Source organism: Elgaria multicarinata, chromosome 14 (genome assembly GCF_023053635.1).
Source record: "Elgaria multicarinata webbii isolate HBS135686 ecotype San Diego chromosome 14, rElgMul1.1.pri, whole genome shotgun sequence".
Classification (NCBI taxonomy): domain Eukaryota; kingdom Metazoa; phylum Chordata; class Lepidosauria; order Squamata; family Anguidae; genus Elgaria; species Elgaria multicarinata.
This window is the reverse complement of record NC_086184.1, coordinates 19,357,892-19,381,261: the sequence shown is the minus strand read 5'-3', so window position 1 is coordinate 19,381,261 and position 23,370 is coordinate 19,357,892. Positions and strand designations below refer to the sequence as shown.

At 41.2% G+C, this 23,370-nt stretch overlaps 1 protein-coding gene across 1 annotated transcript in view; it reads right to left on the bottom strand.

The window, feature by feature from the left end:
* Window positions 1-23,370, bottom strand: part of CDH11 (cadherin 11) — a 127,534-nt gene that overhangs the window by 66,691 nt on the left and 37,473 nt on the right. The window contains exon 2 of the mRNA XM_063141393.1: window positions 12,933-13,052. The gene's annotated coding sequence lies outside the window, so the exon portion shown is untranslated. The remainder of the gene's footprint in view (window positions 1-12,932; window positions 13,053-23,370) is intronic.

The window sequence follows — 23,370 nt, the reverse complement described above, 5'->3', positions numbered from 1 at the left end:
CACCACCTCTGAGAAGACTCAGAAGGTGGCAGCAAGGGAGAGAGCATCCTCAATGATTACCTCCCCCCCCCCCCCCAGTATAAAACAAGCTCTCCACAAAGTCCATCTGGCCACAACACTGTCAACTTTTCAGCAGTTGACAGTGTTGTGGCCAGATGGACTTTGTGGAGAGCTTGTTTTATACTGGGGGGGGGGGGGAGTTAATCATTGAGGATGCTCTCTCCCTTGCTGCCACCTTCTGAGTCTTCTCAGAGGTGGCGCTCAGCTGTCTTGAACAGGTCTGTTGGAATTGTTTATTGAAATAGGTTTTGCTATTTAAATTGTTGTAGATTTTTTTATGTTAAAAATATTGTATTTATTTATTTATTTCATTTATATACCGCCCCATAGCCAAAGCTCTCTGGGCAGTTTACAAAAATTTAAACAATGAACGTTAAAAACAAATATACAAAGTTTAAAAACCATAAAAGCATAAAAAAACAGAATATCCATTTTAAACAACCATTCTGGGGTGAGCTAAAAAAAAAAACCTCAGCATATGCTGCTAAATGCCTGGGAGAAGAGAAAAATCTTGACCTGGTGCCGAAAAGATAACAATGTTGGCACTAGGCGAGCCTCGTCGGGGAGATTGTTCTATAATTGGGGGGGGGGCACCACTGAAAAGGCCCTCTTTCTTTGTAATTTTTTTGTGAATTGCAGAGAGCTTTGGCTACTGGGAATAATAATAATAATAATAATAATAATAATAATAATAATAATAATAATAGGGAAATACCTTTGCGCATACATAATCAGACATGATTAGGTGTGGGCAACTTGTACCCTGTCAGATGTTGTACTGCAAGTTCCATCATCCTTAATTGGCCCTGCTAGCTAAAGCTGGTGGGCGTTGAAGTCCAAAACCATCTAGAGAGCCACACATTGTCCATCCCGATCTACAATTTGGGCTCATTTTTTTCTTCTTCCTCATGATACCAAGATTACAGTCTGGACCAAGGTGTACCGATTCCTCCCAGTCACCATTGCCTGGGCCCATAAAATCCCAAGCTGAATTTGCATCTTTCAGGCATCCAAGAAAATTTCATAATCAGTCCATTTGTTTAGGAAAGATAAACAAATCTCTTGAAAAGCCAACCGCTTAGTTTAGGGTCATAAATGAATACCCTTAACCAGCTTCTGTTGTATCATTTTGTTTGAGCTGCAAGAAAGCAGCAAAAACGGCAGACATGGCTCAGTTATTGGCTTTGCTGCACTACAGCACAACAGAATCTTTGTTCTGCTCTGTTTGTTACTATTTAAAAATTGTGAATCATTGAATGTGAGGGTGCTTCCTGTAAGGGCTTCGTTTTCTTCCATGTTTATAGATAGGGAGGGAGTGAGACAGAGAAAAAACAGGCCTATTGAAAAATTAAAATGGGGGGTGAGGAGAGAGAGACTAGTGAAATTTAACACACCCTCTGCAGGTTGAAATATCCCACTCAACCAAACCATCTTCCTTCCTTGCGCCCAATAATACATGGGGAATGATTTATTACTGATAAAGTTCAAAATAATCTAGCGAGAAGAAATTTAAGTGCTGATAACCTTTTACGTCTCCCCCATTGTGGATTATAATCTTCTGATGTGCACATTAAATTGAACAAAGCAAGTTGAGATGTGTTTGGATGCTGGAATGGCAGCCAAACATTTGTCTCAACACTGGCTTCTTGTAGGGGCACAGTTTTTGATGATAGTGGTTGTTGTGGTTGTTGTTAGTGGTGGTGGTACCAAAGAAAATGAGATTTCACTGTGGGGCACAGTTCTCAGAGAAAGGACTACTGTTTGATGTATTTAATGTTAATAAATTCCACCACACACACAACATATTTCTTAACTTCTGTAATATCATCATCAACAACAACAACAACATTCTGCTTCACACAGTGCTCAACCAGGTGCCTTCAGGAATTTGATAGGCACAACAGCGTTCTTCTCCTGTAGATGTTCAACAGCAGCTGGCATTCAATAGCTATTAGTCTGGATAGCAGTGTGCTACCTTCAGTAGCAAAGGCAGTAAGCCTATGTACACCATTTGCTTGGGGATATGAGTAGGGGAGTGCTGTTGCATGTGGGTTCCTGGTCAACAGCTCATTGGCCACTGTGTGAACAGAATACTTGAGCAGATGGACCCTCGGTGTGATCCAGCAGGGCTCTTCTTATGTCCCTATGTTCTAATGGTGTGCTGCAACTGATCATGCAACAGCCATTGTCCTGCATAAATGGTGCTTTTGGCACATCAGGTCCAGGATGGTAGTGGTTCTGCATAGTCCTGGGTCTTTTTTACTTACAAGCCCACCAAGCTGAACACAGCTCACCAGCTATCTATCATTGCTTGCCAGATGTCTGTGTAGTCCCAGGGACAATTATTGAGCAGTTGGAAGGCCACCAAGCACAGCTAGTAGATCATCTTCAGTTTAGTGCAGGCCAGTTATGGTGACTCTTTGAAGCCTTTTTTTCCCTCTCCTACAGCCTTAACAGGTATTAGAAAACTGGAGTCTGCTGAAAATGGTGGAAATGAGCCTTCATTATGAGATAGGGGGAATCATTTTTATTCAGGTATGTGAAATTCAGAAAGCTGCCACAGGCTAGTCATAATCAGTTATTGTTTCCCTGCAACCTTGTGCTATTAATTTTTTTCTTTTTAATGAACTGTCCAGCCTGGTTTAGCTAAGGGAACTATGATGGAGCGGCAGTGTAAATGGTTCATCCTTTACCTTTGTTTTTGTTTTGTTTTTTTAAAAAAATCATTTTCCCCACAGCACCAGAGTATAATTGAAAAGGTAGTTGTTACAAGAATGGAGAGTGCTTGCAAAGGCAAGTTGTCAGGACGAAAGTAGGAGAATCCTGTTTGCTAAATGTCTTATAAAAGATTCCTCCAATTCTAAAGGCCCCTTCAGGATCAGGGATAAGAACATAGGAAGTGGCCTTAAACTGAGTCAGACCATTGGTTCATCGAGTGCAGTATTGTTGACACTGACTGGCAGCAGCGGCTCTCCAGGGAGAGTCTTTTCCTCATGCTGCCTGGAGAAGTTGGGTATTGAACCTGGGACCTTCTGCATGCAAAGCCTGTGCTCTGTCATATTGACCTATGCCCCCTCCCCTCCCCTCCCCAAAGGCACAGAAAACATAGAATCATAGAATAGTAGAGTTGGAAGGGGCCTATAAGGCCATCGAGTCCAATCCCCTGCTCAATGCGGGAATCTCCTCTAAAGCATCCCTGACAGATGGTTGTCTAGCTGCCTCTTGAATACCTCTAGTGTGGGAGAGCCCACAACCTCCCTAGGTAACTGGTTCCATTGTCGTACTGCTCTAATAGTCAGGAAGTTTTTCCTGATGTCCAGCCAGAATCTGGCTTCCTGTAACTTGAGCCCGTTATTCCGTTTCCTGTACTCTGGGATGATGGAGAAGAAATCCTGGCCCTCCTCTATGTGACAAACTTTTAGGTATTTGAAGAGTGCTATCATGTCTCCCCTCTATCTTCTCTTCTCCAGGCTAAACATGCCCAGTTCTTTCAGTCTCTCTTCATAGGGCTTTGTTTCCAGACCCCTGATTATCTTTGTTGCCCTCTTCTGAACACACTGTGCTCCAGCTTGTCTGCATCCTTCTTGAATTGTGGAGCCCAGAGCTGGATGCAATACTCTAGATGAGGCCTAGCCAGAGCCAAATAGAGAGGAACCAGTACCTCACATATATGTGTACAAACACACACAGAGAGAGCTTTTCCTTGTTGTTATTCAGGACAAATGTATGGCCATGTATGGTCAGTGTCTGTGGTGCCACACACCCTTGGGGTTCGAGACAGAAATGTGTCTACAGGCCCCATGCTGTGCATGGACAGTTAGGAGTCAAGTAATATGAGTGCTTAGATTTTCATATCTCATAATAACTATGGCCAGATAAACACCTTGTGTTAAATTATTCTGAATCTGGAATAAAAAGTAGAAAATAACACTATGAAAGTGGTTTATGGAATGTGGATTGTACCCCAACAGTTATCAGTGCACTTCAATACCACTACAAGGCAGCAGTGTAGTGGTAGCCTATAGCCACATGATCAACATACTTATTGAGTAACTTATTCAATATCAACATGCGTATTGAGTTAGTATTAATATGCTTATTATTAATTATCAACATGCTGATTGAGTAAGTAGGCCTGTTTAGCTTAATCCCACCTTCCTTCCAACTTGGTCAGGATGGTGGGCATTGTGATGCCAGCTTCCCTTGAAATGCAAATAGCAGGTTCATACAGGATTTTTTTTTTTTTTTTGTTAAAACTATGACAGGGAGAAAAACTCCCCATCTCCTTGCCTTGCCTGTGTGGTCCCAGGTCTGCTCAGATTTCTCTTGCACGACAAAATCATGAATGCCTATTGCGTTCATGCAATTAAGCACACTGTATTTGGACCTACAATTTAAAAGTTTACAATTTGGCACAGTGATACCAAACAATATGTCCATGACTAAGCAGCAGTAATGCCACACAGTACTGCTCACCAGACAACCTTGTGTTGAGCTTGAAATGCTAAGTTTTCTTTTACTTTGTGCATATGATTAGAGGTTTGGGAGAGCTTTCTGCACCATATTGGCATCACTGCTGAAGCAAATTTTCCCAAGAAAAAAAATGAGGTAATTGATATGCCATTTAACAAGCTTTGATATCTTTTAGCATTCTCTCTAAGTGACATGGCATCTAAACTTAGTGATATGGCTCTCTGGGTGACATGGCTACATTACTTTCTTGCCTATTTAGATCTTTTATAGATTGCATAATCTAATGAACCCAGAAGACTGAATGTGCTGCTTTGCTTTTCATCTTAATTTATACTGGTCATACTATGATACTTTTTGCCTGTAAGATAAGCCACTAAACCCTTATTTATATGCACAGAAGCACATAGTTCAGAAATTGCTAGCACATTCTGGGATCACTAATAATTCTGATTAGAAATTCATCTATGCAAGCCTGAAAATTGTCTAAATAATTAGTAAATTAATAAAGGCATAATAATGCTCATCAAGGGAAATCAGCAAAGTTGCTTTCAGGCCTTGTGCACACATTATATTTCCATGGCTTTTACCCTGCAATGGTTGTCATTTGTCCCCAGCTTCTAGTTGAGGTAAACTTTGGTTATTCTCCTCACCAAACTGACTATTCTCACCAACAACTGGGTAATGTTCTTGTTAAATTCCAGTTGGAAGTTCAAATTAAGGAATGTAACTGGCAGAACTCTAGACACATGACATTTACATAACATCAAGTCTTTTATAAATAATAATAATAACAACAACAACAACCCTGCAATTGTGCAATGGAATCGACAAAACAAATGTGTGGAAATGTTCTGTTTGGTCTCTGCTGTGATAAGAGCATAGCATTCCTGGAAACTAGTGAGATCTCTGTTACAGCATTCTGCTATTTGTCTGGTGCTTAACAAGGGTTTGGCAAAGGTTTCTCAGGAAGGTAGGAACAGGACAGCACCTTGGAGAGGGCCACATTGTGCTTGGACTGGAATCCTGGCATGTTTGTCTTTATGTTTCCCCAACAAGGAGCAGATCAAGACTGAGCTTAAGTAGGGGTTGTCTCCCTTTATGCTTGTTGACCCCCACCTATATATTGATTAAAGCCTTTTCTCTTAAATAATTCTGGTCTCTTTTAGCAGCCTCAAGCTGCAACAATGCAGGCCTGGTTTTGGCATCCTAGGCTCTTTCTGAGAAATCTTCAGAGTCCACAGACAGTAATGCAACTATTCTGGATGCAGTGGGGCAGGTCCCTGGGGTCATCCAGGGATGTAGAAATCTCAAGGCGCTTTGTGTAAGCAAATCCTCCCTGAACCATTAACTTCAGAGTCTCTTCTTTTGAGATGAGGGACCAGAATCCTCAGAGGATGAGGATCCAATCTCTTGATTCTTGGAAGGAACAGAACTGCTCAAATGTTGTTGTTGTTGTTGTTTTCCAAACCTTAGCATTTTAGTTTTCCCCTGGAAAAATTCTGGTACACTCCTCTGGAATCCATTTACATCCCACCTGATTTGAGAGCCATTCCATAAGCACAGAACTGAAAAATCCAGAATGGAATCCAGTTCAGGTGAATTCCATGACTGTTCCTAACTTCCAGTAGATGGATTTTATGTTCTTGCTAACACACTAAGTGACCTGAGCTGCTCATTCATGAATTGCAATCATGAATGAGCCATCACAGATCAAACACTTCAAATAAAACTTCTGCATCTTCTCACATTGCTGGGTACACAATAACCCTGCCCAATCAGGTGCACAAAAAATGAGAAAGGGATATGGAGTCATGTATGCTGATCCAACCCCATTTATTTTATTTTATTTATGCTACTTCTATGCCCCTTTTCTGAAGTCAACCAAGGTTGCATGCTCCAGCCCTGCCCCCTCAGTTCTTAACCTGCCTGCATTGAGTACTGGAGTCTGAAGAGGCCCTCTACTCACATTGTCTTAAACACAAGTAGAGAACCTCCTTGGAGGCCACCTCAGAAGTGGTGGACTTATAGGGCAGGGCCTGGCATGCATAGCATGTAGGGGCGAGTCCAGGATGTGCAGTTCTGTATCCCTTACTCATGTTTGTGTCCCCTGTTAGGGCATTTTGCCTGAACATAGATTACATCAGTGAGCCAAGTGATACCAGCCCCACATACTTCTTCATCAAGATGCTGGTGTCAGCAGAAATCCTTAGCTCCACAGACCAGGTAGAACTAAACCTAAATGAGGCTAGATTTGTTTTTTGTTTTTTTTAACCTCTCCATTTCTGAGTTTATCAGATCACTAGGTGAAATAAACCTTAAATAACCTGATAGAAAATTGCTGGGGGGGGGGGGGTGTTCCGCATCAATAATCATTGAATTTGAATATTTCATTTTTGACTGGTGTTTGATGATGTAGATAGCAAAATGGGAAATTTACATTCCTGAGTGAGCACAGCAGGGGTGAAATCATTTCAGACACCACCAACAACAACAACAATAACAACATGAATATAAGTGACACATGGTCACCCCAGGTTTACATGACAATCAACACAAGTAGTGCTTGTTTGCTCCTCTTTGCAGGGAGGCAATTGAAATTCCAAACAGAATGGACATCTAAAATCACTCAGTAGGGAGCATCTCTGTAAAATCATTACATCCTCAGTAACTTCAAATTCAAAGCACCTAAGAAAATCAATGGGACACTTCTGAGAACTAGATACTGCTTGACTCAGTCTTGATTTTTCTGGCCGTGTTCTTGACAAGTCTGAATAATTCCCATCCTTCGTATTTCCTCCTGTCTCTTCTGCACTTTTAAAAGTGTAGGCAGCATCCCTGGGTTACAGTTTGGATTTTCATTCTCCCAACAACAGCTTGGGCTTACAGCATCGGTCAGTGAAACAGACCCTGTTCAGACGATACATTAAGCCACGGGTGATTAGGCATTTTGAGCTAAACATTATGGCTTAGTGTGTCATGTAGTCCATGACATAGCATGTTGTGTGAACCATTCCTAACCATGGTGGCTATACAACCATGGTTTAAACATGCTCACCTACCTTTGCTGCAAAAGCGTTAGCAGCCTAACTACAGCTTAGTGTGTTGTCTGAACAAGTCCACAGTTTGCTAGGTAAAATCACTATAGCTACTGCAAGGGAGAGGAGTCCCCACCTGAGTTGAATCAGGGCCAATGTGGAAGCTCGGAACAGAGCCTGCATAAAAATTTGAGCCTCACTGAAAAAGCTGACAGGCATACACACACACACACACAACTTTTTGCCTGACCCAGCTTTTGTATTCCTTGAGGAAAACTTGCGGGCCAATTTATACACCCAGTCTACCAAGTGGAATGGATTCCTGTGGTTTGGGAGGTTGTTGAATCAGCTTATCCCATGTTGTAAATTCTTGTGTCTTGCTAACCTCAGCTGAAGAATTGGCTGAGCCAGGTCCTGATGCCCAGTGATCAATGTTCATAATGAAACAAACAGAAGACAGCTTCATTGACAATCCTGCCCTCTAAGAGCAAGCTTGGGTAGTTGTATGCCTATCGATTTGGAAGCAACCCAAAAATATAGGAATGTTTTCTACATATCTGGGAGAATCAGAAGATATGCAGTGTACCCCCAGGCATCTTTTAAGCACAAGGGCTGGGAATGTCTTGTTATTGATCTTTGTAAGCCATTTTAAGAGTCTTTATTTGGCTGAAAAGCTGGGGGGAGGATCCTTATAATAAATCAATCAATCAATAAATAAAGCATTGCATTTTTTTAAAGAAATATTATTTCTAGATAATTCAAAAGCTTGCTTACTTCGTGACATTTTAGTTGGTCCTCATAATGATATCACCACACTGTGGCTTTTTTGGGATGTTGTTTCCATGCATCCCATAATTGTATCATGGATGCCGATGCACCTATAGAAAGCTAATAATATTCTTCAGTTCTCTAGATATTGACATTTCAAGGCTATGATCATGCTTCATTATCTCCCCTGCTGACTACAATGGATTCTCACCAAAGCTACTGAGAAAGAAAGCAAAAAAAGTAGAAATGAAAAAAAATATGTATTGGTATGTATTGTTTTGAGTGATAGAGGTCAAAATCCCTGTCAATTGCTTTCCATTTCCTTCTACTTTTCCTTTGTAACTGCAGGGTATCGTCCTTGATTTATTATAGCTACCAAAGAAATAAGAGTCCCTGCTAGACAGCACTAGGAATGGGGAAGAAATTCATTTCATTCATGTTTCAATATGAACCAACCTAATTTGCTTTTCTTGAACTATGTAAACTGGAATACAATTATCTGTTGGAGTTCACAATTCTCCCAATTTTGTAATGCAGTTCAGAACTGGGTAGAAAAATGCACATATTAGGGAAAAGTTCATACAAAACTGCATACAAAACTTCCCCAACTGACTAGCCCCTTGTTGTTGGTGTTGTTTCTTGGCTCCTTTGTTTTTAAATTGAATAATTTTAATTTTCTTTTTTATTGTCTTTCTTTTACTGTTTGTATCTATATTCACTGCTCTGGAATCTGTGTTAGATAATTGAGTAGTATATAAATGTTGTAAATAATAATAATAATAATAATAATAATAATAATAATAATAATAATATACACCACTGGCCATGGAAGTCAAAGTACTATGGCAACAGGAAAAAGGCACAATTATTCTGTTAGTCACATCAGTCACTGGCATCACATCAAAAAACTACACAGAAAACCTTCAGAATCTGGGCCTACCAAAATACATCCACACCAACATCCAGAAAGCAGTCATACTTAAAACATGCTCAATTGTCAGGAAATTCCTGAATCTGTAAAAGACAGCATGACTTGGCAAAGCCTGTCATGCCTGTCTAGGAAAACTGCCATGAGCAAGAAAGAGAATAATAATAATAATAATAATAATAATAATAATAATAATAATAATAATAATCAATAATAAATAGCATATATTTGGATAAACATATTCTCTACAAAAATACATATAGTACCAAAAATGCATACAAAGATGCATATGAGCTTTTGCACATATAGAAATACATTTGGAAACGGATGTGCAAAAATGGATGGAATGGACACGTGCTGGGGGGGAAATGCACACATTATAGAAAGTAGATCAGGCAGATTCATCCTGCACCTATCCATTGAGTGTCTGCTAGTTCCTTTCCCAGCCACATTTCCCCACTTGAGATAGCTGAAAGGAAGGTACTTGGGAGCAGAGAGATGGCAGGACAAAATCAATGTATGATGGTTCGGCTAAGCACATGAATACAAAGATAGACGCACTGCTTTTCTTGCAACACACACACACATTTTTGTAATGAAGAAGCTTTGCCTAGTTATCCCAGCTCTGTTTCACCACCAAATGTGTTAATTTGCCCAGAGATGGCTTAAAAGTCCATAAATTCCCTTGAAAAATATTAAAAGGCTGCCTGTCTCTTTTAGTCCCAAGTAGATTACATTGCTTGTGATACTAATTGCTGCAGGCTACCTTAACTGGCAAATGAATGTCATATACACTCTCCTGTGCAGAGTGGTTCTCCCCAACCCTTCGCTCCAAAGGGATGTCGCAACACAGAGACCATTTAGCTGCAAGAAATAAGATTATCAACACTCAAGGACATTTTGAGCAGAAATGAAGCAGCTGTCAAGCAGAACGCTGTTATCCTGACCGTAAAACAATATGAATGAGTCAGCTAAGCACTAAGCTGTAATGTCAGAGGGCCGCGCACTGTATTATGAGCATCACAATTCAGGTGGGAATTTAACATCAAATGCTGCTAAGAAGGCTGTTACGGGCAGGATATATATTACAGTCAATGTAGAAAAGGTTGGGCATGTCTAAATGTGAAAATGCTTGTGCTTCAAGAGCATGCATATTGAACGATTGGAAATTCATGATGTGCTGAGTCTGAGATGTTTTCAAAAAAGGAAAAATTGCCAGTAGCAGTGATCAGAGGATGGTTGCAAATCAGCAGGAACAATGGGGACATGGGATTCCTTCCTATCGTAATAGCTTACCCTCTGGTAGTGCTCTTCAGATATTACCCTGTGATGGTGAAGATAATCAATACTTTGATTGCCCAGATGTAAACGGCAGACATATTATGGCTTTGTCAGGGATGGTAGTCCATGCAGTAGTGTCAGTAATGAATCAACGGAGGTGGGGGAAATGAATGCTAATGCAGATGGAAATAAGTCCTGGAACATAATAGATGAAAGACCAAGGATAGCTCCCCAGTGCATAGTTTTTAAGGACACTATCTCCACCATGGACGTAGATGCTGACCTATGTGCATAATACTGGCACAAAGCAAGACATACTTTCCAACACACTCTATTTAGGATGCTGTTGTAGAGAGGCTGTTGTCCAACATTTTGTCTTTTGTGTCCTGTTACAGCTATGTATCTCTTTAGAGTGAGGATGCTACTGCGTTGGTGAGATGTTGACCTTCAAAGCTTTTCACGGTCTAGCTCCTTCCTATCTCTCCTCTCTCATCTCACACTATTGCCCCGCTCGTGCTCTTCGCTGCTCTGATGCCATGCTTCTCGCCTGGCCAAGGGTCTCTACTTCCCTTGCTCGGCTTCGCCCATTTTCTTCTGCTGCCCCTTACACCTGGAACGCTCTTCCAGAACATCTGAGATCCACAAGTTCAATCGCAGCTTTTAAAGCTCAGCTAAAAACTTTTCTTTTTCCTAAAGCTTTCACAACTTGATGCTGTTTGGACTTTATACTATTATACTGTTAGTTTTACCCTACCCAGTGCCTGTTTGCATTCTCTTCCCCTCCTTATCGCTCTACTATGATTTTAATAGAATGTAAGCCTATGCGGCAGGGTCTTGCTATTTACTGTTTTACGCTGTACAGCACCATGTACATAGATGGTGCTATATAAATAAATAATAATAATAATAATAATAATAATAATAATAATAACTCATGACAGAATACCATTACCAGGAAACACCATAAAAATCTCAACTGCAAACTTTTAATATCATTTTAGCTAAGTGACTGGCAACTGGGAAGTAATGGTCTGTGTCCAACCCTCTAGTCCACGAGAAAAACAAAATGGTGTCCATGGGTGCCAATGCACCCCAGACACTTTCTTGGGGCTCACTAAGGTGCCCTACCTTTTCCATTCTTTTTAAAATTAATACATTTTCTTACCAGCAGCTGGGGGTGCTGTGAAATAGGTTTCTGTGTGTTTTCTTTTTTTAAAAAAAGTGGGCTCAAACGACTCATTTACTTCGTTAGGGCTCAGACTTCACCTCTGCCTTGTACTCAATATTTTTGGCAGGTTACCTTTACTATACCTCCCATAACAGCCATTTCATGGTAGTTTCTCAAATTGCCAAATGTGTCCACCTGGGCTGGCTGAAGACATTTTGCAGCCTGAGGTGAAGAACAAGATGGCACCCTTTCCCATTTCATGTACAAAAGCTGACTAGATGTTTTCTTCAACACCAGTGATGGAACAACATCCTCCCTTGAACCTAAAGGCAGCCAGCTAGCTTAGGGAGGATTTCTTGTTGACTTTGAAATTCAAACTATAAGGCCTCCTTTATAGAATTCAGCCACTTACACCTAGCTGGAGGTCTGAAGCCAGGACCCTTTTGCCTGCCAGACTAAAAGACTTGGTTCACATGTAACAGCAAGCCGCCATTGGGTAAATTCCCCAATGGGGCTTACCTTTTTGCATTCTAAAAATTCAAGCCATGGCAGGAGAATGCCAGAGCTTGTGGTTACATTCGATCCTGGCCAGAGTAGATTGTTGGGATGATTAACAAGCCACACAGAAACCAGGACCTGTTTTAGGGTTGTGGGTGGCTTGTTAACCACCCCATTAACCCACCCAGGCCAGGTATGTATGTATTTATTTATTTAAAATATTTATATCCTGTCCTATATCACTAAGATCTCAGGGTGGCATACAGAGAAAAACATACATTATAAAACAATAAATATACACAGTTAAAAACAAATTAAACCATGATCCAAGTTAAGACAATATATAATTTAAAAGCAATAGATACAGTTAAAACAGTATGCAAAGACAAGGTTTGGTGTGCTCCTGTCGTGGCTTGAATTTTCAAAATGGTGGCTGGCACTGCAACAAGAAGCCCCATGGGAAAATTCATCCAGGGTGGCTTTTTGTTACATGTGAATTGGCTAATTGCATCATATCATATGATTAACCAATGGCAGCCAAACAGATGAGATCATCAAAGAGGTCAAGGAATGAAAAAGAAAGTGCAAAAAGCTCAGGTAACAATGAAAAGTTAGGAGGACCATCCAAAGGAGGTATGATGGTGTTTTCATCCTGTAAGCTGTGAATGTGCTAATATATTTTTTTATATCTACACACATATTTTGTAATCAGACAACGTACCTTCACCCATTGGAAACCTGTCGCCAATTGTAGAAGCATATTCCACCCATTTGAGCAAGTCAGCAGTACCAGTGAAGTTGTTAATTCTATGCTGCTGTGTAGCCCATCTCCAACCCTTTTCTGAAAAAGAAAAGAAAAAACAGCAACAATGCAATTCAGTTGAAATCCCAACTGATGATACAGGTGCAACAGAGAAGAAATAAAGACTAGTGAGCCTTTAAAATTATTCACACCCTGGGGAGAATGTAGAGAGGTAACATAATCTATATGTCAGGATTTATATGCCAAGATTTATATATGCCAAGAATTAACAAGTAACCAATACAGGCATATTATCAGGGAACTGTTCCCATAATTAAAGCAATGGAGGCAACATCAATATCTTACTACCTTCAAGACAAAACAGAATTTCATGAAAGAAAATGTGCTCTGGGAGTATTAACATGTGCAAGAGACACTGTAGCGAAAGTAACAGCTAGAATCTCATCACTGGGACTCGGCAGCCAATTAGGAGGTTCTGCTGGCTCAGGCATTTTTAAGCACAGTGAGGCAAATTTGAAAAACCAGGTATATTTATTTGTGTGGACTGAAGGCTTATCTGGATGCTCAAGAACAAATGAAGTGTAGTGTTTAGAGTGCTGAACTTGTGCCATGGATATCAGGGTTGAATCACCTGACCAGATAAGCCTTGATAGCACTTCTGAAATGCCTCAAAGGTTGTCCCATGGAAGAGGGCAAAGGCTTGTTCTGTGCTGCCTCAGATGGCCAGACGAGAGTCACTGAGCTTGAGGTACAGGGAGGTAGATTGTAATTGAACATTAGCAGAAACGTCATGATGGAAAGAGCAGTTTAACAATGGAACCAATGACCTAGAAGGATGGTGGGCTCTCCATCATTTCAAGCAGAGGCTGGGCCTCCATCTAATGGGGAGGCTCTAACTCCAGCTTCCTTGCATTGAGTGAGGTTCGACTACAAGGCCCTCTCCAGCTTTATGATAATGTGGTTCTAAATGTTATGAAAAACACAGAGCTGCTGCAAAACTAGCAGCCATGGGTTAAATTCTTCCTTTGTAACATCTACTACAACTTACTCTATTGTCTCACCCTACCAGCCAATGACATAGAGTGGAGGTGCCTAAATACACAGCAGTACCGGTTCTAGGTTTTGGAGAGACCTTGGAAAAGACACCCTCAATCAATGAGTGAAGTTGACACACACACAGAGAGAGAGAAATTTCATTTCAGTTTTTTCTAATTACCACCAGAATATAACAATCTTGCCCCATGTTGCCACCAGCCACACTTCAGATGGAGGTGAGATGAAAAGCAGAAAAGTCTGGAGGACAGCTTATTTGACTCTGATTTGCAATGGAGGAAGGGGGAATCCAAATGCAAGAAGTTACAAAATGTTTGATTTCTCCCTGATTCACCACAACCCACTCATTTAGCCCTTGCAGAAAACATGGGGGAAATAAGGAAATCCAGGTGTATTTCCCTACATTTGCAATTTCTCTTTATTTTACCTGCTTACTATGAGCTGCCTGGGGTTTAATTCCTGGTTTAGACCTGTATTACAAGTACTGACCATTCCAGAATTTAAATCAAACATAATCAGTTTGGATTTTCCCCAAACAAATGTAAAACCAAGTATTTCTCATAACTGAAAACTTTTCTGGGATATTTAAATACTTTTTAAAGGAAAAAAATGGCAAGATGAGGAATTCCAGGGAATCTTTTCACAGTATTTTTTTCCAGTGGGGAGGGAATCCAAACTAGCTGATACTTTTTCCAGTTACCCTCTCCAGAAGCATTATCTATCTCTTTAACATTTTATTCTGATTTAGTACATTTGTTATAAGATTCACTGCCATTTATTCTGTCATTTGAGCAATTGATTGAAACTCCATATTATTTATTTATTATTTATTATTTATTAATTACATTTATATACATTTATATCCCTTTCCCTTGGACAGTAAGCCATGTCTTAAGGAGACTTTATGCAAAGTGACAACTGTAGTGATTTTGAGACTGTTGGTAGTTTAGTTACTAGAGAGAGAGAGAGAGAGAGAGAGAGAGAGAGAGAGAGAGAGAGAGAGAGAAGGTGGTCCAAAAAGACCATTGTCCACATGGTAATTACTTCACAGTGCTTGATGTTAAATGGACAGTCCTGGGTCCCAAGAACCAGCTGAATCCTGCATTGTCCCTGCATGATAAAAAGATTAGAGCCTGAAAAGCAGAGGAACCAAATCTCACAGCTTCTTAGACTGCATACTGAAAGGACCATTGTAACATCCTCATAAATCCTCAGCTCCCTGGGCTCTTGACAACTATAGCAATGGACAATAGAATTCTTGTGTTGAACAAAACATTCCTTGTCTGCCAAAGGGCTTATCTGCTTAATTTACAAATGTCTTTCATTGTCCCCAAATAATTCCCTATTAGAAAAACTATTATGGGGAGAACTAAATAAATATTCACAGCTTTGTGGTGAATTTGCTAGCATGAATGCACCAATAAAAAAAATTGAACCCCTCCCCCCACAAAAAAAAGAAAACCCCAAGGACCATGAAAAATATAAGGCCCCTGCTTTTTCCTTCCAGTTTCTCAGACACCCATTTATCATTACTGTATCTGCCGGATGTATATGCTTTCATGCAGCATTATTTTAAGGCAGCTTTAAAGACTAGCCTTTTCCGGCAGGCCTATCCAGATCAATGTTAAATCATGATTTTTAAAGATGTATTGATTCCTGTTCTAATGTTGTTCCCCGCCTCGATCCAAAGGGAGAGGCGGGTAAGAAATAATTTTATTATTATTATTATTATTATTATTATTATTATTATTATTATTATTACTCTCCATTTTATTATGGAGAGACCACTAAGATTCACATGCACCAAGAATGCAAGGGAAATTGTGCTGTTTAAAAATTGAAAAACAAAAACTAAGCTAGATTGTCTATGGTGCTCACACACATGCTGAGAATGATTCAGAGACCTATGTGAAAGCCCTTTCGATACAACATACTCACTCATCTCACCCAACAAACTGAAGAGAAAACACACACACACACACATACCTGTATGTTATATTCCCCAAGCTTAGAATTGAGTGGGTGTGCAGTTCAAGAGGAGGAGGAGGAGCTCTCTCTCGCTCTCTCGCTCTCTCTGTGTGTGTGTGTGTGTTTGAGGAGAATGGTTTGAGAGGTGGAATTTCCTTGGATCAGGAAAAAAAGCCCTGAGGACATGAGAAGAACCTTCATCTAGTCCAACACTCTGTTCACACATTGGCCAACCATTTGCTGACCAGGAACCAACAAGCAGGACACGGATGCAACAGCATCTTTCCTTCCATGTTCCCCAGCAACTGGTGTGTACAGGTTTACTGCTTCTGATACTTGAGGCTGCACTTAGCCATCAGGACTGGTAGCCATTGATAGCCTTCTCCTTTAGGAGCTTATCCAACCCCCTTTTAAAGCCAACCAAATTGGTGGCACTTAATGCATCTTGTGGTAGGGAATTCCATTGTTCAACTATACACCGTGTGAAGAAGTATTTCCTTTCATCTGTCTGGAATCTTCCACCAATCAGCTTCATGGGATGACCCCAGGTTCTAGTATTATGAGAGAGGGAAAAATGTCTTCCCTATTCATATATCTTAGGAAATGATATTATGAATTAGATAGATAATGTTTGTAACTTGTACCAATCCTTGAAAATGTGACATGCTTTGGTGTTTTGCAGAATCCACAATATTATTAAACATCCCCTTCCTTCTTCCCCTCTGTTTCTTTCATTTATAATATATTTGGGGCCCTGTTCTTGCTTTAGTTTGGCAGATCTCCACAAAACCATTTGGTTGTTTCCAGGCTTGATGGTGGTGAACTAATTACTTTCAGATGGGTTTGGCTGGGTTGAACAGACCCAGAGTGCAATGAAAACTCCCTGAGGCTGCTGATTATGATGGTTGAGAATGACATGCATCAGTTCTGGCTTGGCAGTTGTGCATCACAGTTGAGGCTCTGATGCATTTTGGCCCGACCAGAACAGATCAGAGTCAAATTCAGTCAAGGAAGTAACTCGGCCAATACGGTGGAGGTACTTTAAAAAAAAATGGTGAGAAGACAGTAAATACGTCTTCACAAAATGCATAATTCATTTAATTATCTCCCTCCTTCTCTTTAACTACGGGTGTTTAATGTGTCAGTGCTTACAGGTGATTTTATATCTTTTCATTTGTAAAGTGTAATAGAAATAAATAGATAAATAAATACTACATTATATAATCATAGACACTAGCTTAGATGGGCTTTAAAGAAGAATGCAAGAACATCACAAGTCCTAGGCTGGGTAATTAATGAGCCATTTAGCCCAGAAGATTTTCCCCAAATTGGCCAACTAGAAGCAGCTGAGAAGGCCCCAAGCAGGACATAAAAGCAACAGCCCTCTCCCACAGTTGATCTCCAGTAAATAGTAATTTGGAAGCCTACAAATTAAGAGAAGTATAGATGATTCTACAAATTTGTGGAAGATGAAGAACAACTGCTTGTCATGATAGCTGAACTGAACATCCATGATCAGGGGTAGTATACCTCTGGGGACTTGGTGACACACAGAAGGACAGAGTGGTCCTTCAGATGTTATTGGTCCTCCAAGTGGTTAGGATGAAGGAATTTGTAGTCCACCTGGAAGGCCAAAGATTCCCTACCACTGCAACAGGGAAAGGCACCACACTTGCAAACTTCTAGAGACATCAGTTTGATTGTTCTGGGAGACAGAATGCTAGTTTACTGTACATGGACCTTGGTCTGATCCAAGAGGGTTCTTAAGCTCCTAACTCAGATCCTGTCAAGTTGCAACAGATTAGTTGTAAATTGCAGGGAACTCATTTGAAGGCACTCTGATGATGTATCAGCACTAGCACAAAACTCTCTGAGCTCCAAAGTAGTGCAGAGACCTGAGGAAAGAAGGAAATACTATTTCCTAAGAGATTGTTTGACATCTCTCCAGTCACCAGCCATCACTGAATCCACATGGGTTTAATTCAGTTGAATGAAAATCTCTGCCCCCTTTAGGATCTTTACCAGATTCTTGATATATTTGTGTATTCTTCTATATCATATCTATATGTATATCTATACATACTTACAGAGAGAGAGAGCATTTTAAGAGATTTTTTTTTAAGAATACTCCTTCAATAAACTAAAGAACATTAGTTTTTCAAATATAAGCATATGAGCCAAGAGGCATGCCTTTGCAGAAACAACTTTCTTTGTAACTGCAGAATGCCTGCTTCTCCGAAGTTGAAAAAAGAAAAGAAAATCTTTAGCCGCCTATGATCCACTCTGTGCCTCTTTAGGATGGGAAAGGCATCTTAGGGTGCAAAACTATGCATGATTAGACAGAACAAAGTTGTACAACTCCCAGCATTCCCCAGCCAGCCATACTGACTGGAGGATGCTGGGCGTTGTAGGACATTTTTTTTACATAGGACTATGGCCTAAGAGTGGAATCCTAAGCATGTTTAGACAGAAAAAAAGACTGTATGGAGGGATGCTGGGAATGGTAGGTGACCCTCCCCTCACATAAATATGCATAGGAATGTACCCTTAGGAATTTTAACTGCCAATCACATCACAGCCAGCCCTACCATTGGGCAGAGTGAGATAGACACCTTAGATTGCTAATTTGGGGTAACATGAAGGGGAAACAAATTGATGATGATGATGATTGCTAGGGAGGAAGACATATGCATGTGGAATGTTCTGCCTCAGATGCCAAAGTAACTTGACTGGGCTGGGGTACTATGTATCTTGATGTGGGGTATGGGAAGAGTATTTGCTGCTTGATCACAGGGAATAAAATTGGAAGTCAGGGAAGTCACCCATGTTTGCTTTCTATCTTTGTGTATCATTTTGTGTGGGAAGGGAGTGACGTTCCTTTGTGCTCAATCGTGGGGAGGGTGGGGGAGGAGGCAACTTTCCCAGGGGTTACCTCAGCTTTTCTTTACTTTTCTTCTGGGTCATGGTTATAAGGCTTGCAGTGTGGACACTTATGGAAATGTTTCAGCTGCTCAGAGCAAGGGTCATTTCAACAAGGGCGAGAATTTTACTGGGAAAAAAGCCATAGAGCCACCCTCAATGTTGGGCATAAATCCAGGCATTTCAGATTTCTCCCTGCTGTGGAAATAGCAAAAACTGCATTGCAGTGATATAAGATGACTCTGTGAATGTATTTATTTATTAGCATCCCTCAAGAGAATAATAATGAAGACGTCAAACTACTATGGTCCAACTATTGTGAGCTGGATTTAATCTTGGGAGGAACAATAAATTGCCTAAGAGACCCAACTTGATGGCCAGTTGTCAACATGTGTGAAATGACTCCATTGACAAGCATTGCGTTTGAGATGTTATGGAAGTTCTATCTATGGTGGTAGAGCTCATAGAATCATGGACTCATAGAATAGTAGAGTTGGAAGGGGCCTATAAGGCCATCAAATCCAACCCCCTGAGCATTCACACATGCTGGTTGTTATTTGATGCTGTCACCTCAAGTCGCCTTGATTGTACTGTTTCCCCCCTCCCCTATGGGGCTCATTCGTGCATTCAGAATATAGCAGGTCAGACTAGGTCACATGCCTTATAACAGGTCAGACTTTGAGCCCAGCATTGTCTACTCCAACTCACAGAACTTCTCAAGGTTCCCAGAAAATCTGAAGAGCTCAACAGGATCAGAGAGAAAGGCCTATGTAGTCCAGCATCCTGTTTCCCAAAGTGGTGGAGCAGAAGCCTCTGTGAAGTTCCAAAATGAAACTTGAGGGCAATAGGTCCCACTCACTGTTGTTCCCAGCAACTGATATGCAGAGGTGTGATGCCTCTGATCTGGTAACATAGACCATTATGACTAGTAGCCATAGACAGTCCTATTCTCATGGGAGGGCTTTGCGTGACTCGGTAGCTGAGCACCTGCTTTGTTTGCAGATGGTCCCAGGTTCAATCCCTGACATCTCCAGATAAAGCCAGAAAAACTCCTGCCTGAAAACCTGGGGAGCCGCTGCTGCCAGTTAGTGTCAGTGATACTGGGCTAGATGGAACAGTGGTCTGACTCAATATAAGGAAGCTCCCTATGTTCCTCATCAATCCCATTTTAAAGCAATCTAAGTCGGTGGCTGCCATCATATCTTGTGGTAGGAGATTAAACAGTCTAACTACTGTACAAGTGCACAGTCATCAAAGCTTGAGAAATCAAGTGTTATGGAAATGTGTGAACCAGACCTACCTCACCAAGGGCTGGGGGTCAAAATTGCTAGGCAATTCTCCCAACACCCACATGCCCAGACGACTCATACATGCAAATCCCTAGCCATCTGGTTATCCTAAGTGACTGAAATGTTATTCTTGGCATACAGATTGCAGGGTACTAATCCCAGGAACTGTGTAAGAGGATTGCTTGTCTCTGTTGGTGTGGAAACTCAACCTCATGTGCCCGGGGGCTTCAGGGAGGGACAGAAGAGAACACATCAGTGACCCACCTACAGGGCAAATTCCCATTCGGTGTCAGCTCTTATGGGAATCCTGTTGCCCTTTCAAAGTCCTTCTTCATTGGTATTGCTATGTCTCATTCTTCCTGTGTCATGGCAGTTGTTGAAATGAGCAAATTATGTCTCTGTCCTTCTGCTGTATTGTTACTCTTAATATATGTGGAAAAAAGCAAGGCATCCAATCCCCTCCCTTCCCTCTACTCCCTCATGGAAAAGTATGAGTTAGAACCCCATTTGTTTGATTAACAGCAAAGTGTTAAATGGGAGAGCATCTGTTTAATGGAGTCTGCCCTTCTAGACATTCACACTTTTGCTTCTCTCTTCTAGAATGCTGATGCCTTCTGAGAGAGAGAGGGAGAGAGAGAGAGAGAGAGAGGGATATTCTTCAGAACAAAATCCTGGCTGCCAGAAGAGGCCAAGGGATGTGGTATGCAAGCAACTGGTCTCAGCAATCAGTTACGGTAGATACCTCATCAAGAGCTAATCTAAGGATTCGGGGTATTTTTGATAGGATTTGAAGCATGCTGCAGAATTTTGAATCAAGGCTGCCTTTAAAGTATGCCTCTCAGGGATGCTAGAGAAAAGAAGATTTATACTTGTTAATCCTGATAGGGGGAAAAAAAGAAAAGAGAAAGCATTTCCAAATTGGTTTGGGATAACAATATGCCCAAGCCAAAATTGATTCTAAGATGATCATTTCTGTTGATACATTTGTAATGAATCCATAATACGGTAGCTTGTTAAGGAAAACAAACAAAAGCGACAAATAATGGGGAAAGCTAAAAAAAGATTATGCATGTTTACCAGGTTGAACTGGGTAAACAGAGTTTCAAAAGAATCTGTACCATAGCAGGAAAATTAGAAAGCCATTTACCCGGATTGTGTCTATATAAAACTCCAAAGACTTGTTCAAAGTGTGGATGTACCTTGTTATAAAGATGGCTAATCCACCGACCCTGCTCAGAGAACATGCTAGCCTATAGTGATTAAGCATTTTGAGATAAACATTATGGTTTAGTGCATTGTGTGAACCATTTCCAACCATGGTGGTTACATAACCATGGTTCAAACATGCTCACTAACCATTTGCTGGTTATCCTAAGTGACTGAAATGTTATTCTTGGCAGGGTACTAATCTCAGGAATTAGTAACCATGGCTTAGTGTGTTGTCTGAACAGGCCCATTATATTGTCAAGGTCAAGTTGGAAGGGTACTGTTCTAGATCCAAGGGTTAATACTGGTGCCAGCAGTGAAGCTCAAAGGCAGTGTTGGCACCCTCAGATTGTGGGCTTGTGGTTCAAGCAAGCCCCTAATGTGGCCTTCCTCCCTTCCTCTTCACTGCCATTGGAAATGGCCTGGGGATGTGGTGGAAAATCAGTCCAAAGCAATAGGTGATTTCTTCACTCTTACTGGCAGTGCTGTCCACTTTGGCCAGAAGATATGTAAACAAACAAGGTGGCAATAAGTAAAGCTCATCACCAGCAACAGCAGCAGCATAGGCCAGAAACTCCCACCAGAAGGTCTCCTGTAAGAGTGTGGGCCTTAGCAGCTGCCTAACCATGTTGACCCATCCTGCACTGGTCCTTTCCAAAGTAAGCTCACACATCCCAGCCTGATGGCAATAATTTCATCTCTACAAGATAGAGTAACTGTGTTGATCAAGAAGCAAAATGCATGCTTTGGGAAGGGCATGCAGGCAGGAATTGAGAGTCAGCCCAGTGTGGATGGCCTGGAGACCTCAATCACATGAAGGACATGAACATCTGATACCAAGCCTATAGAATGTTCTAAGAGGATTGATAAATGCTAGCTCAGGTCCCAGCAACCTACCAGACTGAGCCACAAGCAGGCCTGAATGGCACTGAAACAGTGAGGCCAGAGAGATCCGTAGACCTTTGACTCCGGTGGTTTTCCCTGAATCAACAACTGCTACCTTCTGCAACTTTGAAGCCAATTCAATATTGTGTTTATGTTTGTGGTGCAACAACTATTGTGGTGCAACAACAAAATTGCAACAACTATGACTATATGACAGGGTGTAAACAAAACATTATCTAAGGGGAAATGAGGTGGCTTTTTACCCACTGGTCAGACATCCAAAACAGGTACAGCCCTCTTTGTTTCATTAATGCCACTCTGTAGAATAAAATGGTGCCAGAAATACAAGCCATTACATGTCCTACACCCTTAGTTGGCATATCTTAATGGAAAGGATGCTGGAGAGGGTCAGGTCCCCACACCTGCACAACTCCTTCCTTCCCTTTGAATGCTTCCCCACATATCCAATTTCTGAAAACAGAAAACTAGCACAAATAAGAAACAAAGGTTCAAGCCTTGGCAGCACTCTAGAGTTTCAGGCAGGATTCTTTTCTCTCCCTGACTGGCGATGCTGGGGATTGAACTTGTAACCTTCTACATTCAAAAGCAGGTGCTCTACCATAGGGCAACGGCCCCTCCATGTGTTAGAATTTGCCTACATACAGGGGAATTCTAACACAGGGGACATTCAGAAGTGGCATCTGTGGGAAAGGGGGTGGGGGGGAGAAATCCATTCCATTTGCATTTTAACCCAAAGCACTTTCAGACCAATATATGAACTGAAATTCAGGGATCCTTTGAAATTCACACTTCTATGAATTTGGTGATGCAGTTCTCCCATTAAAAAAGAAAGGTGTACAAAAAAGGCTTGCATTACAGGGAAGTGCACAGAAAACCCTGCACAGTGCACAAGATCCAGCCAACATTATTCCCTCGGAAGGGCCACTGATTTCAGTGGACAACATGTAAGGCTATGTTTACCTACTAAACGCAATGGAGGGGGTGTAGCCCAGTGGTGGAGCACCTGCTTTTGAATGTAGAAGGTTCCAAGTTCAATCCCCAGCATCGCCAGGTAG